Below are 16175 nucleotides of genomic sequence, written 5' to 3'. Positions count from 1 at the left end.
TCGTTACGTTTTCGTCCGTCATTCATTTGTGTTTTGTGTTCACAAACTTTTGACTCGCGAATTGCCCATAATGAAACACTGTTTAAATGAAAGAACACGTTCTTAAGTTCGATTTAAATGTGGGGGAAACGCGTTTCAGCTGTAAGTGCAGTCATTTCTTATGACAATTTACCTTGTTTTTACTATAGTGAATCGTAGTAACCATGTTGTGTTTTTGGCTGATCGATTACAACTGTATGAACACAGTCTTACTATAAATGAAAATCTGAATGAACAGCAACAACAAAAAACGTTGTGCTTGTGTTTGTCGTCATTTACCATGGCTTTATTATAGTGAAAGTGTAGTAATCATGTTTTCTTTTCATGACTTGCCTAAAATCTCACATATTAAACATAATTGTGCCTGTAATCGTACTTATTAAACTCAGTTTACTCGTTCTTTAAGTGTAAGCACAGTCTTACTATAAATAATCAAGTAATTTACCATGCTTTTACTATAGTGAAAGTGTAGTAATCATGTTTTGTTTCCATGATTTGCCTATAATCTCACATATAAAACACCATTTGCCTGTAGTTTTGCATAGTAAACATATCTATTCTATTTAAAGTTTGATTTGGATTCAAAAAATATGTGTAGTTGTAGACATTATCATTTCTAATTAACATTTAATGTGATTTTGCTATGTGTGAATGTAGTAATCAAGTTTTGTGTTTGCAGATGGATTACTATTTATATAAACACAGATGCAAATAATAATTTAAATGAAAATGCAATGTTATATAGACATCCCTTACAAAAATTAACCATGGTTTAAGTAAAGTGTACTTACTATGTTCTTTTTTTTCTCAGATTGATTATCACATGTATAACCACAGCTTTTAACTAACAATGTACTTTATGTTACATTGTCATTAATACATGCTATATGTAGTTAGTACTACAGTAATAACAGTAAATTATGCATAATTGGATGCAACTAACTGTAAACCAAACAAAACAATAATCTTATCCCTATCGTAACTGCATGTAGTAATTTCATATTCAAATATTTATATGTATAATTGTAGTTAAAATGTTAAAAAGTTTAAATAAATGTGTAACCTTGTTTTGCTTTATTAGCAATAAAATAATGTTTTATTGTTGTAATGGGTGCCATGATTTAGTTAGCTTGAATAGATATGATTGTATCATTATAAAAAAATTAAAAACATTTGTGCAGTTGTCCAATACCTGCAAAATGCACATTACTAACTATTATTTCCCTAATATATTTAGATGAGCACTAAGCCAAAGAGCCACAAGGCCATGGGTGATGGCGAGTGGATGGCCAGGTTGAGGACTTTTGCCAGCTCTGGGGTTTGTCCGTCTGGAGGCAACAGACCAGCACCACGGCAGCAGAAGTGGTACAACCTCTATCAGAAGGTAAAGTTACCTGTATCTCATTGTAGAATATGAATGTGTACATTATTTGTCAAACATTTTTACACGTGACTGTGTTTAATGTTTTGAAAGAAGTGTCTTTTGCTCATTCAGCCTGCATTTATTTGATCCAAAATACAGAAAAAACAGCAATATAATTTGTACTGCATATTTGTATTTATTTTTAAATGAAAACTGTGATACGTTTTGCAGAATTCATTGATGATGAAAAAGTTAAAAACAACAGAATTAATTTCTTTAAAAAAATGTTTTTTGAACAGTACTGTATATCGTTACAGAAGATTTTCTATTATATTTCTAATGCTGTTCTTTATATAACTTTTTAATGATTTCTAAAATGATTGCTAAATATATTCAGCGTTGATGACAGAAATAAATTAAATTTAAAGAATATGTAACTGTAAATTTAAACTGTATTAACATTTTATAATATTATTCATGTTTTTTATATTTTTTATTAAATAAATGCAGGACTGATGAGCATAAGACACAAAATAGTGATGTGTCCAAACTTTTGACTGATCCTGTATTTGTGTGCTTTATTTATTATTATTTTTTCATAGGAGAGCTGCTTGATCAGACTGGACAGCCCCTGGTAGTGGACCCTGACTCAGAAGAGACAGAGAACATGCTGGAGGATGTGGATGAAGGTGAGGATGAAGAAGACGAGGGCTTCAGGGAGGACCAAACACTTGACATTACTGAGTCGAGTCTTACTGATGACCCAAGCTTCTCTCTGTCCTCCACTCAGCCTGATGCCTCCTCCACGCCAGGTGCCTCAGCATCTCCTGACGAGCCTGTGGTATGTAAATATCTCGTTTTATGTATGTATGTAATTATGTTTTATGTAATATTGTTAAATTTCTAGGGAAAAAATATAATTCGTGCTGACCTGTAGCTTTTTGTCTGAAGTTGACAAAAAAAACCTCTAGAAAAATATTTATATTTATTTGTTTTTTTGTCCCACTTCACTGTACTCATGTTGTTTATTTAATTTTTTTTTTTTTTTTTTTCTCACAGGCTTTGTGCTTGTGTGCTGGACAAAGTGGACAGCCTTGCGGAGTATCTTGTGGAGCTCAGGAATCAGCCATCTCTGGCTCTCACCAACCATCAGGTCAGTTTCTCTTCTTGACCTGTCATATGTTAACACTACCACTTGTTTTGTTTTCTCATTTGCCATGTATTATATGCTCTCTCTGCTTAGGTGAGCAATATAGTTGGCAGAACCTGCTGGATTACGATAAGAAGAGAGTGATGTTTGCTGCCAGACACCAGAGCAGGCTGGACACAGGTTCACTCCAGGGGTGAAGAGCGTGAAGAGGCATACATTCACCACCACTGCCCCACTTGCCCAGTGGCCAGATTGTTGTTGCCTGATAGAGACCATTTCAAGCTCTGTGCCATCCATAAGAGTCCAAAAAATAAAGGGGATAAAGTTTTATTTATGTGTATTGTTTTCTGCTTTCTGTTCTTTTGCACTTGCAATGAGTGCACTAGTGCACTCATTGCAAGTAGACAATTGGACAAGCTTTTGGGGCAGACCTGACCTGTTGAAAAGAGATGGTCTTCATCCCTCTGGATGTGGAGCATCTCTTCTATCTAGAAATATGGCACATAGTCTTAGAGTTTGCACTTGACTAACTGGGGCCCAGGTCAGGAAGCAGACAGACTGGCTAAACCGACCGTCTGCTAGCCGCCTCACGTCACAGAAATCAGTTAATTCTCAGCACATAGAGACCCTTTCACCTAGATATCACTCTATAGAGACTGTGTCTGTTCCCCGAGCTAGAAAATACAAAAAACGCCTGAATCAAATCAAGACCAACAATTTAATTGATGTTCAACAAATAAAAAATATATATAATACAGAGAAACAATTGATAAAGCTTGGCTTATTGAATATCAGGTCCCTTTCTACGAAAGCACTTTTTGTAAATGATATGATCACTGATCATAACCTAGATGTGCTCTGTTTGACAGAAACCTGGCTAAAACCAGACGATTACATTATTTTAAACGAGTCCACCCCCCAAGATTACTGTTATAAACATGAACCGCGTCTAAAAGGTAAAGGAGGAGGTGTTTCTACTATTTATAGCAATATTCTCAATGTCTCTCAGAGAAAGGGCTTCAAATATAACTCGTTTGAAGTTATGGTGCTTCATATAGCATTATCCAGAGAAACAAGTACTAATGATAAATCCCCTGTGACGTTTGTGTTAGCTACTGTATACAGGCCACCAGGGCACCATACAGACTTTATTAAAGAATTTGCTGATTTTCTATCCGAATTAGTGCTGGCCGCAGATAAAGTCTTAATAGTGGGTGATTTTAACATCCATGTTGATAATGAAAAAGATGCATTAGGAACAGCATTTATAGATATTTTGAACTCGATTGGGGTTAGACAACACGTGTCAGGTCCTACTCATTGCCGAAATCATACTCTAGATTTAATACTGTCACATGGAATTGATGTTAATGGCGTTGAAATTCTGCAGCAAAGCGATGATATCTCAGATCATTATCTAGTCTCTTGTATAATCCAGATAGCTAAAACTGTTAATTCAATTCCTTGCTACAAATACGGTAGAACCATCACTTCTACTACAAAAGACAGCTTTGTAAGTAATCTTCCTGACTTATCTGAATTCCTCAGCATATCCAATAGCTCAGAAAAACTTGATGATGTAATAGAAACTATGGACTCTCTCTTTTCTAGCACTTTAGATACAGTTGCTCCAGTGCGCCTAAAAAAGATTAAGAAAAACAGTCTAACACCGTGGTATAACGATCATACCCGCGCCCTAAAGAGAAAAGCACGAAAAATGGAACGCAGCTGGAGGAAAACAAAACTAGAGGTTTTTCGTATTGCTTGGCGTGAATGTAATTTATCTTATAGGAAAGCATTAAAAACTGCCAGATCGGATTACTTTTCATCTCTCTTAGAAGAAAACAAACATAACCCTAGGTATTTGTTCAATACTGTGGTTAAATTAACTAAAAATATAGCAGCAACAGGTTTAGACATTTCCCAAAAGCACAGCAGTAATGACTTTATGACGTACTTTACCTCCAAGATAGACACTATTAGAGATAAAATTGTAACCATACAGCCGCCCGCTACAGTATCGCATCAGATAGTGCGTTGTAGATCTCCTGAGGAACAATTCCATTCATTCTCTATTATAGGAGAGGAGGAATTGTATAAACTTGTTAAATCATCTAAACCCACAACATGTATGTTAGACCCTATTCCATCTAAGCTACTAAAGGAGGTACTTCCAGAAGTCATAGATCCTCTTCTGAATATTATTAATTCGTCACTATCATTAGGATATGTCCCCAAAACCTTCAAAATAGCTGTTATTAAGCCACTCATTAAAAAACCACAACTTGACCCCTATGAATTAATTAACTACAGACCAATTTCGAATCTCCCTTTTCTGTCAAAGGTACTAGAAAAGGTAGTATCCTCACAATTATGCTCCTTCTTAGAGAAAAATGGTATCTGCGAGGATTTCCAGTCAGGTTTTAGGCCATATCATAGCACTGAGACTGCTCTAATTAGAGTTACAAACGACCTGCTCTTGTCAAGCGATCGTGGTTGCATCTCTCTATTAGTGCTACTGGATCTTAGTGCCGCATTTGATACTATTGACCACAACATTCTTTTAAATAGACTTGAAAATTATGTAGGCATTAGTGGTAGTGCACTGGCATGGTTCAAATCGTACTTATCAGACCGTCATCAGTTTGTGGCAATAAATGAAGAGGTATCATTTAGATCGCAAGTGCAGTATGGAGTACCTCAAGGCTCAGTACTAGGGCCATTACTTTTTACGCTTTACATGTTACCCTTGGGAGATATCATCAGGAAACATGGTGTTAGCTTTCATTGTTACGCTGATGATACTCAGCTCTATATTTCTTCGCAGCCCGGCAAAACATATCCATTCGAAAAACTAACAGAATGCATAGCTGATATTAAAAACTGGATGGCGAATAACTTCTTACTGTTAAATTCTGAAAAAACAGAGGTATTAATTATTGGACCTAAAACCTCCACAAGTAATGACCTAAAACACAGTCTAATACTAGATGGCTGCTCTGTAAATTCGTCGTCATCAGTTAGGAACCTAGGCGTCCTATTCGATAGCAATCTCTCCTTTGAAAGCCACATTTCTAGCATCTGCAAAACCGCATTTTTCCATCTTAAAAATATATCGAAATTACGACCTATGCTATCAATGTCAAATGCTGAAACATTAATTCATGCATTCATGACCTCAAGGATAGATTATTGTAATGCTTTATTGGGTGGTTGTTCTGCACGCTTAATAAACAAACTCCAGCTGGTCCAAAATGCAGCAGCTAGAGTTCTTACTAGAACCAGAAAGTATGACCATATTAGCCCGGTTCTGTCAGCACTGCATTGGCTCCCTATTAAACATCGTATAGATTTTAAAATCTTGCTAATTACTTATAAAGCCCTCAATGGTTTAGCTCCTCAGTACTTGAACGAGCTCCTATCGTATTATAGTCCTTCACGTCCGCTGCGTTCTCAAAATTCTGGCAATCTGATAATACCTAGAATATCAAAATCAACTGCCGGCGGCAGATCATTTTCTTATCTAGCGCCTAAACTCTGGAACAATCTACCTAACACTGTTCGGGAGGCAGACACACTCTGTCAGTTTAAATCTAGATTAAAGACACATCTCTTTAACCTGGCTTACACATAAAATCATTAACACATTCCTATAATTCAAATCCGTTAAAGGATTGTTAGGCTGCATTAATTAGGTCAACCGGAACCGAAAACACCTCCCATAACACCTGATGCACTCGTTGCATCGTAAAAAGAATGGCATCTACGCTAATATTAGTCTGTTTCATTCTTATTCCGAGGTCACCGTAGCCTCCAGACCCAGCCTGTATCCAGATCAGATGGTCACTGCAGTCCCCCGGATCCAGTCCGTACCCAGCTTAGATCATGGATCACCACCTGGAGATGACTTCAATAGCCGTGGATGTCAACCAGATGAGCTCCAAGGCGGATCATCAATAAAGACCTCGCCAACCTTGACGGCCATCGGCGCTACACCACAGGATCCTGATGAGTTCTCTACAATCAGACATTGGTACAAACTGTTGTTTGGTCTGGCCAGAGGAGAACTGGTCCCCCGACTGAGCCTGGTTTCTCCCAAGGTTTTTTTCTCCATTTCTGTCACCTGTGGAGTTTTGGTTCCTTGCCGCTGTCGCCTCTGGCTTGCTTAGTTGGGGACACTTTCCAGCGATATCGTATACTATTTGAACTGAACTGACGATGATATCACTGAATTCATTGATGAACTGCCTTTAACTGAAAATTGATTGTTACAATAATGCGTTACTTACACACTATTGTGCTGTTTAAATACTGTGCAGTTGCTTTGACACAATCTGTATTGTAAAAGGCGCTATATAAATAAAGGTGACTTGACTTGACTTGACTAGTGCCATGGACATTAAGACAGTTTTATTTAATAGTATAGTTTTGTTTTCTGTTCTTTAGCACTTTCAAAACATGCACAGGAGTCATTAATATTTTAAAGTTTTATTCATTTGTATTGTTCTGTGCTTTCTGTTCTTTTCACTTGCAGTTAATGCACAAGAGCCATGGACATTGGACGGTTTTATTTATATGTATAGCTCTGTTTTCTGTTCTTTTGCACTTGCAAAAAATGCACAAGAGTCATGGACAATAGAAAGTATTATTAAGAGATATTATTCTGTTTTCTGCACATGCAACATACCTATAAGAATAAAAATGTAAAAAAAGAAAAAAAAAAAGAATAATGAATAATTGGCTATGACTGATTGAAAAATAAAAGTTTGGTCATGATTAAATAACTCTTTTTGTATGTCTTTTGTTACAGTATCATTTAACGGTTATAGGCCCTTTTAAAAATGTTGATAAATTTGGGGATTATTTAATAAATAAATTTACAATTTTTTGTACTATAAGTTTTAGAACATAACTACAGCAGAAATATATTTAAAGTGCAAAACCTTTGAATAAGATATCAATAATCAGTAATACAAATCTAATAAAATATTATTTAAATTCATTAATTCAAATAATTTCATTCATTTGGACATCATTTATGTGATAATTACTGATAAATAAAACATTCAGTAAACACTTCAATGTATGGCAACACTAATATGAACTGGAAAGCTTGTGATCATCCTTACTCCCATATGAATGTACAGGAAAATAGAGAAAACATTTTTTTTTTCAGATAATTTATTGTAAATATACACTCCATAAACATTGCTTTGAAGTTCAAAGAGATAAAATTCCCTTTCATTTCTTTTCTCCTCATTTTTTCCTTTTTTTTCTCTTTTCCCCCCTTCTTCCCCCTCCTTCCTTTTCTTCCCCCCCTTAACAGACTATTGTTCCCCAGCTTTGGCGCAATCGGTTAGCGCGTTCGGCTGTTAACCGAAAGGTTGGTGGTTCGAGCCCACCCAGGGACGTGTGAAATGCCGGAGTTTTGCACGCGCGTCAGGTGTCCACTAACGCCTATGCCATTCTTAGGGTTGCGAGGCACAGCTTTCTCAGGGCGTTTATCTTGTGCACCTTCAATAAGCTGGCTTGTTTTAAAAGAACTCAGCGGCGGGCATTTGGTGAACATTTTCACCAGCTCGAGTAGTTTGCTGTGGCATGTGGATGCCTTCTTAACTGATGATCTGTCTCTGGGGCTCATCTAGTTGACATAGTATCCGCTGACATTCGGCTGAAGGTGCTGATCCACCATCTGCTCTTGGTACGGACTGGAACCGGGGGACTGTAGTGACCATCAGATCGGAATGCAGAATGGATCTGGTGGCTACGGTGACCTCAGAATAAGAAGAAACAGACTAATATTAATGTAGATGCAAAAGTTCCATGTTGCCACAAAGTCAATACCCAATACCCCACCGGGATGACTTGAAATACAGTCAGCATCGGCAATTTTTGCCAGTCTCTCTGGAGGCTTGTTGAGAAAGATAGTCTTGCTTCGTTTTGTTTCCTTTTATTGGCGTGGCTGGTTGTTGGTCCTCGTCAAAGAGGTGTCCACCGATCATAGCGTGCCGGAGCCAGAAGACTTGTTGTTTTGTCAATATGTTCTCAAGACTTTGCGGCAGGTATCAATAAACTACAGCACAATCACAGCTCGCCGCTACCCATCGTAAACAGGTTGGGCCTGTCTGTTCCGGTGGGCTCTCAGTGGTGCTAAAGCATCAAATGAAGAGGATGGGATTCGAACCCACACAAACCAAGGCGTGCCGAGCACAACGGACTAGCCTTGCATCGCCTTAACCACTCGACCACCTTTCGTTTTGCGCTGTCCTTTTGTTTAACACTCCCGATTCAGACCACCAGCTCATTAGTAGAGCGCTCAGTGAACTGAAGTGAGTGTGTCAGATAGGGAAGACACACAAAAATTGCAGAGTGGGGTCCCCAGGACCGAGGATCACTGCTAAATGTACCGAACAACGAGGATGGGATTCGAACCCACGCGTGCAGAGCACAATGGATTAGCAGTCCATCGCCTTAACCACTCGGCCACCTCGTCGTATTACGTGCCGTCTTTTATTTAGCACTCCCGATTCAGATCATCAGCTCATTAGTAGAGAACTCAAAGAACTGAACTGAGTGTGTTAGATAAGGAGGACACACAAAAAGTTCAGCATGGGGTCCCCAGGACCTAGATTAAGGTCCAGTGCTAAAGGAACCGAACGACAAGGATGGGATTAGCAGTCCATCGCCTTAACCACTCGGCCTCCCCGCCCCCTTGCTGACTGAGAGAGGCCATGCTGCGGACCTTTTCAGCTGCTGCTGCTGTGCTTTCAGCAGGCTGTTTTGAGCACAGAGGGAATAGTGAATGAGCCGTCTTTTACACACCTCTAATCTGTTCCGTAGAAACACGGTGCAGCAACCCGTGCCAGGAGACTGTTTGTGCGGCAGTTTAAAGCTTGCTACCACCTTGTCGGTTCACATCCACGTAGGTGCCTGCAAAGGTCACGACCGTCGCCGGCATTCTTTCGCAGAGGCAATATTGTAGCCTACGAGGTTTATCCGAGGCGCGATCATTGCTGGTTGAAAACTTTACCCAATACCCCGCCAGGATGATTTGAAATACAGTCAGCTTTGGCAATTTTTGCTAGCCTCTCTGGAGGCTTAGAGTATTGTTGAGAAAAAATAGCCTGGTTTCGTTTCTCGTCGAAAAGGTGTCTGCTGATGATTGAGCGCCAGAGCCAGAAGGCTTGTTGTTTTGTAAATATGTCCTCAAGACGGGTATCATTAAACTGCAGCGCAATTACAGCTCACCGTTACCCATCGTAAACAGGTTGGGCCTGTCTGGTCCGGTGGGCTCTCAGTGGCGCTAAAGCTTCCAGTGCATGTCGAGCACAATGTATTAGCCTTCCACCGCCTTACCCGCTGGACCACCTCGTCATCTTGCGTGGTTTCTTTGTTTAACACTCCTGAACCATGTGCATGTGGATGCCTTCTTCGTCTTTTGTTTCAGCCGCCGAAGGCCTGTTTTCCACTGAGGCCCTGCGTCAAACTCCCTATGAGACACAATCGAACGTTAGTAGTAACCTCCGATTACGGCCGAATGTGGATTCTGCTCGGACGACGGGGCACCGGTACATCCTTTGTAGCTTTGGCTTGTTAGCCAAACGCTACAGCAGTTTGCCTTTTCCCATGAAATCATCCTTGATTTCCTTAAGAAAGGTGCCCCAAATTGGTGGAAAATCACATCTCAACCATACGCTGTCCAAAGCATTGACCCGCCTTCACGCGGCAAAACAGAACGTGTTGTTGGCCCGCACTGCTGGGTCAAACTGCGCTTCCCAAAAACAGATTGGGTCAAAACCGACAGAAGAAAACTCTAAGCCTGCTCTAAGCCCTACCCACGGGGAGGGCTCGACAGTCTCGCACAACGCGAGAGCCTCCGTTTCGCCTGTGTGATTTGGGGGCCGATGAAAACTGGGTCCGACCCGGTGAAGAAGCCCACGACCAGCCCGGCTAGCTCAGTCGGTAGAGCATGAGACTCTTAATCTCAGGGTCGTGGGTTCGAGCCCCACGTTGGGCGGCTCTGTTGACTCTCTTTCTTCCCAAAAGGGTGGCGAAACATCTTTCAAAACAGATGTCGCTGTTAGTGCGAGCGATTTTAATCCCTATCACTAACCCTAACTGTGCGTTCACACCGCCGCCGGCGAGAGCGTCAAAATTCGCTCTAGCCGCCCTGCATGCAACGCTGTAGAAAGATTCCTTGACGCTCTGACGATCGAACGGCGGTTGGTCTTGTATTTAAAGCGGCCGCAAAGCAAACAAGCATGTCGATCTTGTGCAGACTGACCACAAGTAGGGTTAACCTCATTAAATATTTTAAACATGAAAATAAGAAATTGAATTTTAATATAGTTACATGTTTGTTATAGTTACATTTGCATGGATTTTTGGGTTTTGTGTTCAATGGTTAAGTGCAAACTTAAAAATAGGGACACGTCCTAGATTATGGGGAATCCCGCCACAGCAATAATTAACTTCTCCATTTTCCTTGGGAACTAATGTGGCCGGAACCAAGTTTACAGGACTGCGTTCTTTGGAAACCTCTCAGCGGTGAACTTCTACATTCCGATTGGTTGCCGCCGAGCCGCGTCATAGCTCATTACCATAAAGTTGACCTGACTTCAACTCTCCCCGACGCCCACACCGCCCAAAACGCGCCGCGCCACTCTCGCCGCTTCTCGCTGCCGGCTCACATTGAAAATGAATGACTTCCGGCCACTTTGACGCTATCGCCGCCGGCGGTGTGAACGCACAGTAACCCTTGCTTTTACACCGGTGATCCGGCGCGGCCGTCTCCTCGTCCAATCGCCGATCTCGCCGTCCATTGTGAGAATGGACGAGAGCCAATCGCGTTGCTCGCCGTCCATTGTGAGAATGGACGAGAGCCAATCGCGTCGCTCGCCGTCCATTGTGAGAATGGACGAGGCGCCAATCGCATCGCACGCGCTCCATTGTTGAGAGCCAATCGCGTTGCCGAATGAGAATGGACGCAGCCACCCACCGCGCTTAGCTTCATTCTAATTCATGTAAAAAATCAGACGAACGGAACATCTAATAACTTTTCAAAGTAAGTAATGCATGTTTGCTTCTTTCTTCATATGTGTTTACAGTGTTCTCAATTGGTAACTCGTTACGTTTTCGTCCGTCGTTCATCCGTTTTTGTGTGTTCATAAACTTTTGACTCGCGACTTGTGAATGAAACAATGTTAGTTTGCCTCTAATCTTCCTTATTAAACTCCATTTACACGTTCTGAAGTTCAATTTAAATGGAAAAAAAAAACGTGTTTCAGCTGTAAATGTAGTCATTCTTTATGACAATTTACCGTGTTTTTACTGTAGTGAATCGTAGTAACCATGTTGTGTTTTTGGCTGATCGATTACAATATGAACACAGTCTTACTATAAATTAAAATCCGAATGAACAAAACAAACAAAACCCATTTTCCTTGTGTTTATCTTTATTTACCATGGTTTTACTATAGTGAGAGTGTAGTAATCATGTTTTGTTTTCATGAATTGCCTATAATCTCTCATTTTAAACACAGTTTGCCTGTAATCTTACTCATTAAACTAAATTTACTCGTTCTGAATGTGACGGATATTAATAAGGTTAATAGGATTTAATGTATTTCACTAATGATCCTTCCTTTCAATTTTTATGCATTTATTTTATACCAGATTGTGTACCAAAACATTATGATTTTGTTTTGTATATTATTTGTGTCCTCTTTGGAAAATTGTTTTGTATTCATTTTACGTCATGACGTCATTTCTGTTCAACCCGCGCTGCATCCTCAGAACGCGTTAAGCGCGCTGAGGAGAGGTAAGCAGTTAGCGGTGCTCCTTCAGTATAAGTTTATAAAAGTTACATGAAGTTGTATTAAGTACCTCAGATGTGAAAATATAATTGTTAAGAGTGTTATGAATGTAATTGAAAGCGTTTTATTCATGGATGGGTGAGATTGAACAGTTTTATAACCAAGTACAGTGTTTGAGTATATGTATGTGTGTCATCAGAACACAGTGATTTTAACTAAGTGATTAACTGGTGTTTAATCCGTTTAGGTGGAAAAATCACAGAACGAAACTCTAATTGTTGTACTCTCTCTATTTCTTCACCATCCAGGTATAGTTTATTGTTAATTCGATTTTCTATTTATGTTGTGCTAATTTGTTTACTGTTTAATTCATGTTTGATTAAAAATGAGCTGCAGGAGATCCATATGGTTGGATAAATGTTTGTAACAATTTATTTTGCATTGTTATGTGTAGCATGGTTACATGTATTCTATTTTTGATATCATTTGTTATTGTGATGCTTTCTGTGAACGCGTTAAGCGCGCTGAGGAGAGGTGGAAAAATCACAGAACGAAACTCTAATTGTTGTACTCTCTCTATTTCTTCACCATCCAGCAACTGCATGCTCCACATAATAAACTCTCCATCAGCAGCAGATCCAGTGGTCCGTCTCTTCTTTCGTAACACAACGCAGATCGTAACAGTGACAAAAGGAAGCCGGTTACAGTGGTGCCGTGACCCGGATGAAGATCAGCTCGCCTCGGATCTTCGTCCAAGGATCAATGCCGTTTGGTCGCCGGTGGATGCTGCACTTCAGTCAAGGTTTCAAATGAACAGTAACACAAAGTAGTGCATTTTCAAAGAACTGGACACTTTACTACATAATTAGCACTACTATTTTTATTTTTTTTTTACCTCTAGTTTCCTTAATAATTTTGCTGTACTGGTGCTTAAGGAGCTTTGCCATTCAAAATTTTAATCTTAGTGTTTGATGATCTAACTGTTAATGAGGAGTGATGGCATATGGTTTCAATGCAGAGACTTTTAACATTGAAGGGGACATGTCAGATTCAAGTCTTGGGAGAGGGAGACTCCTAAGTGACCGCTCATTTACACCTTTTGCAGGGAGGGGTAATGTAGAACGAACGCCTGAATACTGTTCCACTCGAGTAACTGAACAAACGCCTAGTCAGTTAAGGAGTAATCTGTTATCAGGCAGTCCAGATTTAAACGATGCAACATGGTATAATCTCATAACACACATTGCTCATGAAGTAGGACAGACTATAATTTCTGCTCAAAGTGTGGAGAGTCGTGGGGAAAGAGAGACCAGCAATGCACAGACACGAAGTTTAGGTGCAGGTCAGTCATTCTCAGAGGCACCCTCACTTAATTTGACAGGAGTTAAACTGGTCATGCAGTCTGAAGTAAGAGAGCCCCCTGTTTTCCGAGGAGATGGAACCGATAAGTTCAGTGTGCATGAATGGGAGGATTTAGTAGACACTTACCTGCGGAAAAGAGGCATACCGATGCTAGAGCATCATCAGGAAATCCTTTCGAGGTTGATGGGTAAAGCCAAAGACATTGTTAGAATAACCCTTCGCAGTAACACTTCCCTGAGACCATCTGAGAACCCCAAAGTAATATTTGACATTTTGAAACAGCATTTCAGCGAGGTCAGATTTTCCTCCATGCCTTTAGCTGATTTCTACGGCACAGTACCTGTTGCAGGAGAAAATCCAGTTGATTATTGGGTCCGTTTAAATAGGGCTGTGGATGTCGCAGAGGAGGCTTTGAATAGACTTGGACGACAGATGGATAATCCATGCCAGGAGGCAGCCATGATGTTTGTCAAATACTGCCCGGACCCAAATTTGTCAGCCATTTTCCGCTTGAAAGGACCAGATAAGTGGACGGCGAATGAAGTACAGGAGCATCTCGACAGATATCAGACTGAGCAAAAGGAACAGTTAGCGATCAAATCCAAACGTAATGCTGCTGTTAGAAATGCTACAGCTCATACCCAGTCACATATAGAGAATGAGATCGCAGCTAGTGGATTCCCTGTTGTGCCGTCTGATAATGCTAATGCTAGTATCCGGTCTCCTCCACAGAACGATGATAATTGCATGAAGACGCTTATCAGTCTACTTGACCGTGCTCTTTCCCAGAATAGTCAAGCAGAAATGAGGTGTCCTCAACCAAGCCAACCACCTATGAGGGCATGTAAGGTATGCCGGTCTCATGAGCATTCAACCTTAGCACACTGTCGACGACAACGACTTTGCCTTGCCTGTTTCCAACCTGGTCACATAAAGAGGAATTGTGCAGATAGTCAACCCAGCACTGGCCACCAGTTTGCACAGCCACCTCAAGGTTCATCAACTTTAAATTAGTCGACCCACACCTGGAGAGGGGACGTGTGGGTAGAATGGAACAAACCCTCGAGAATGCAGATATTAAGCAAGTTTATGAGGATGCCTGTGAGCAAGCTCCAGCTGAAGTTAAACTGATCGCACAGAATATGCAGGCCCTTGAAGTTTTTGATGAGTTGTTCTATGCACCTGTGTATGTAAATGACAAATTCCAGATGATGGGAATGTTGGACTCAGGATCTATGGCATGTACTTTCAGCGAAGCAGTAGAGAGTAAAATGCTTGGTGAGGATGTGTTGCCAAAGCCCACGCCATTGACACAGGAAATAGTGCTAATAGGATGCGGAGGCAAAACAACCAAGCCAAAATGCATGTATGAAATTGAGCTGAAAGTGTATGGTGAGAGATGTATGGTGCCTGTTCTAGTCGTGCCAGGGCAAAGGGATGATTTAATCATCGGTACCAATGTAATTAAGTTCCTCATGCACCGAATGAAGATCAGTGATGATTACTGGAGGATTCTGTCTAATAGTCCTCTGGAGCCATCTTCATCTTGTGAACAATTCTTGGATGTTATGGCAAGTACTTGCCGCTGGAAAGGTGGAGATCTGCCCAACAAGGTTGGAACTGTTAAACTTCAGCAGTCAGTTACTCTGATGGCCAAACAGGAACATCTTGTCTGGGGAAGGCTGCCGAGTAATACTGCCATGTCACCAGGGAGCACTGTAATCGTGGAGGCCACTTCCTCCAGAACCATGCCACGGGACATCATTATAGGCCGCGTTGTTACACCTCTTTGGGGAGATCGTTGGGTTCCTTTAAAGGTTACCAACCTTTCAGACAAGCCGGTCACCCTCAAAAGGAACCGTAAGTTGGCTGATGTGTTCCCATGCCTTGCTGTAGAAGATTTTGAGCTGTTGCAGGGTTTCAGTCATGCTCAGGTGCCCACATCTGAGATAATTTCCCAACCTGGTGGCGAAGGTGATCTTAAACAGCGACTGAGGGCCGTAAGCCTCAATGAGATTGACATCGACTCATGTTCTGCCAGTGACGCAACAAAGAAAAAACTTGTTCAGTTGCTTGAGAGCTATAATGATGTATTCTCCAAACATGCCCTGGATTGTGGGGAGGTCAGAGATTTCGTCCACCGCATTCGCTTAACTGACGAGCGTCCATTCCGACTTCCATACCGTCGGGTACCACCCGCTCACTATCAAAAATTACGCCAAGTTCTCTCAGAAATGGAAGAGCAAGGAATAATCCGAAAGTCAGTGAGTGAGTATGCTTCACCTTTAGTTTTGGTATGGAAGAAAGATGGCAGCTTAAGGATCTGTACGGACTTCAGATGGCTGAACGCCAGGACCATTAAGGATGCGCACCCGCTCCCACACCAATCAGACTGTCTCGTTGCCTTGGGTGGAAATAGTCTCTTTAGTACTATGGATTTAACATC

The 16175-nt window shown here is 40.9% G+C and overlaps 2 non-coding genes across 2 annotated transcripts; both read left to right on the top strand.

The window, feature by feature from the left end:
• The first annotated feature begins 9508 nt into the window (after nt 1-9508).
• On the top strand, nt 9509-9649 carry LOC141285156 (U4 spliceosomal RNA). The gene has a single exon (XR_012338560.1). It is a non-coding gene; the product is annotated as a U4 spliceosomal RNA (small nuclear RNA).
• Nucleotides 9650-10496: 847 nt separating this feature from the next.
• On the top strand, nt 10497-10569 carry trnak-cuu (transfer RNA lysine (anticodon CUU)). Its single transcript has one exon. It is a non-coding gene; the product is annotated as a tRNA-Lys (tRNA).
• Nucleotides 10570-16175: the final 5606 nt, after the last annotated feature.

Source organism: Garra rufa, chromosome 1, assembly GCF_049309525.1.
Source record: "Garra rufa chromosome 1, GarRuf1.0, whole genome shotgun sequence".
Classification (NCBI taxonomy): domain Eukaryota; kingdom Metazoa; phylum Chordata; class Actinopteri; order Cypriniformes; family Cyprinidae; genus Garra; species Garra rufa.
Note: the sequence above shows the minus strand (reverse complement) of the source record. Positions and strands in the feature narration are given on the sequence as shown.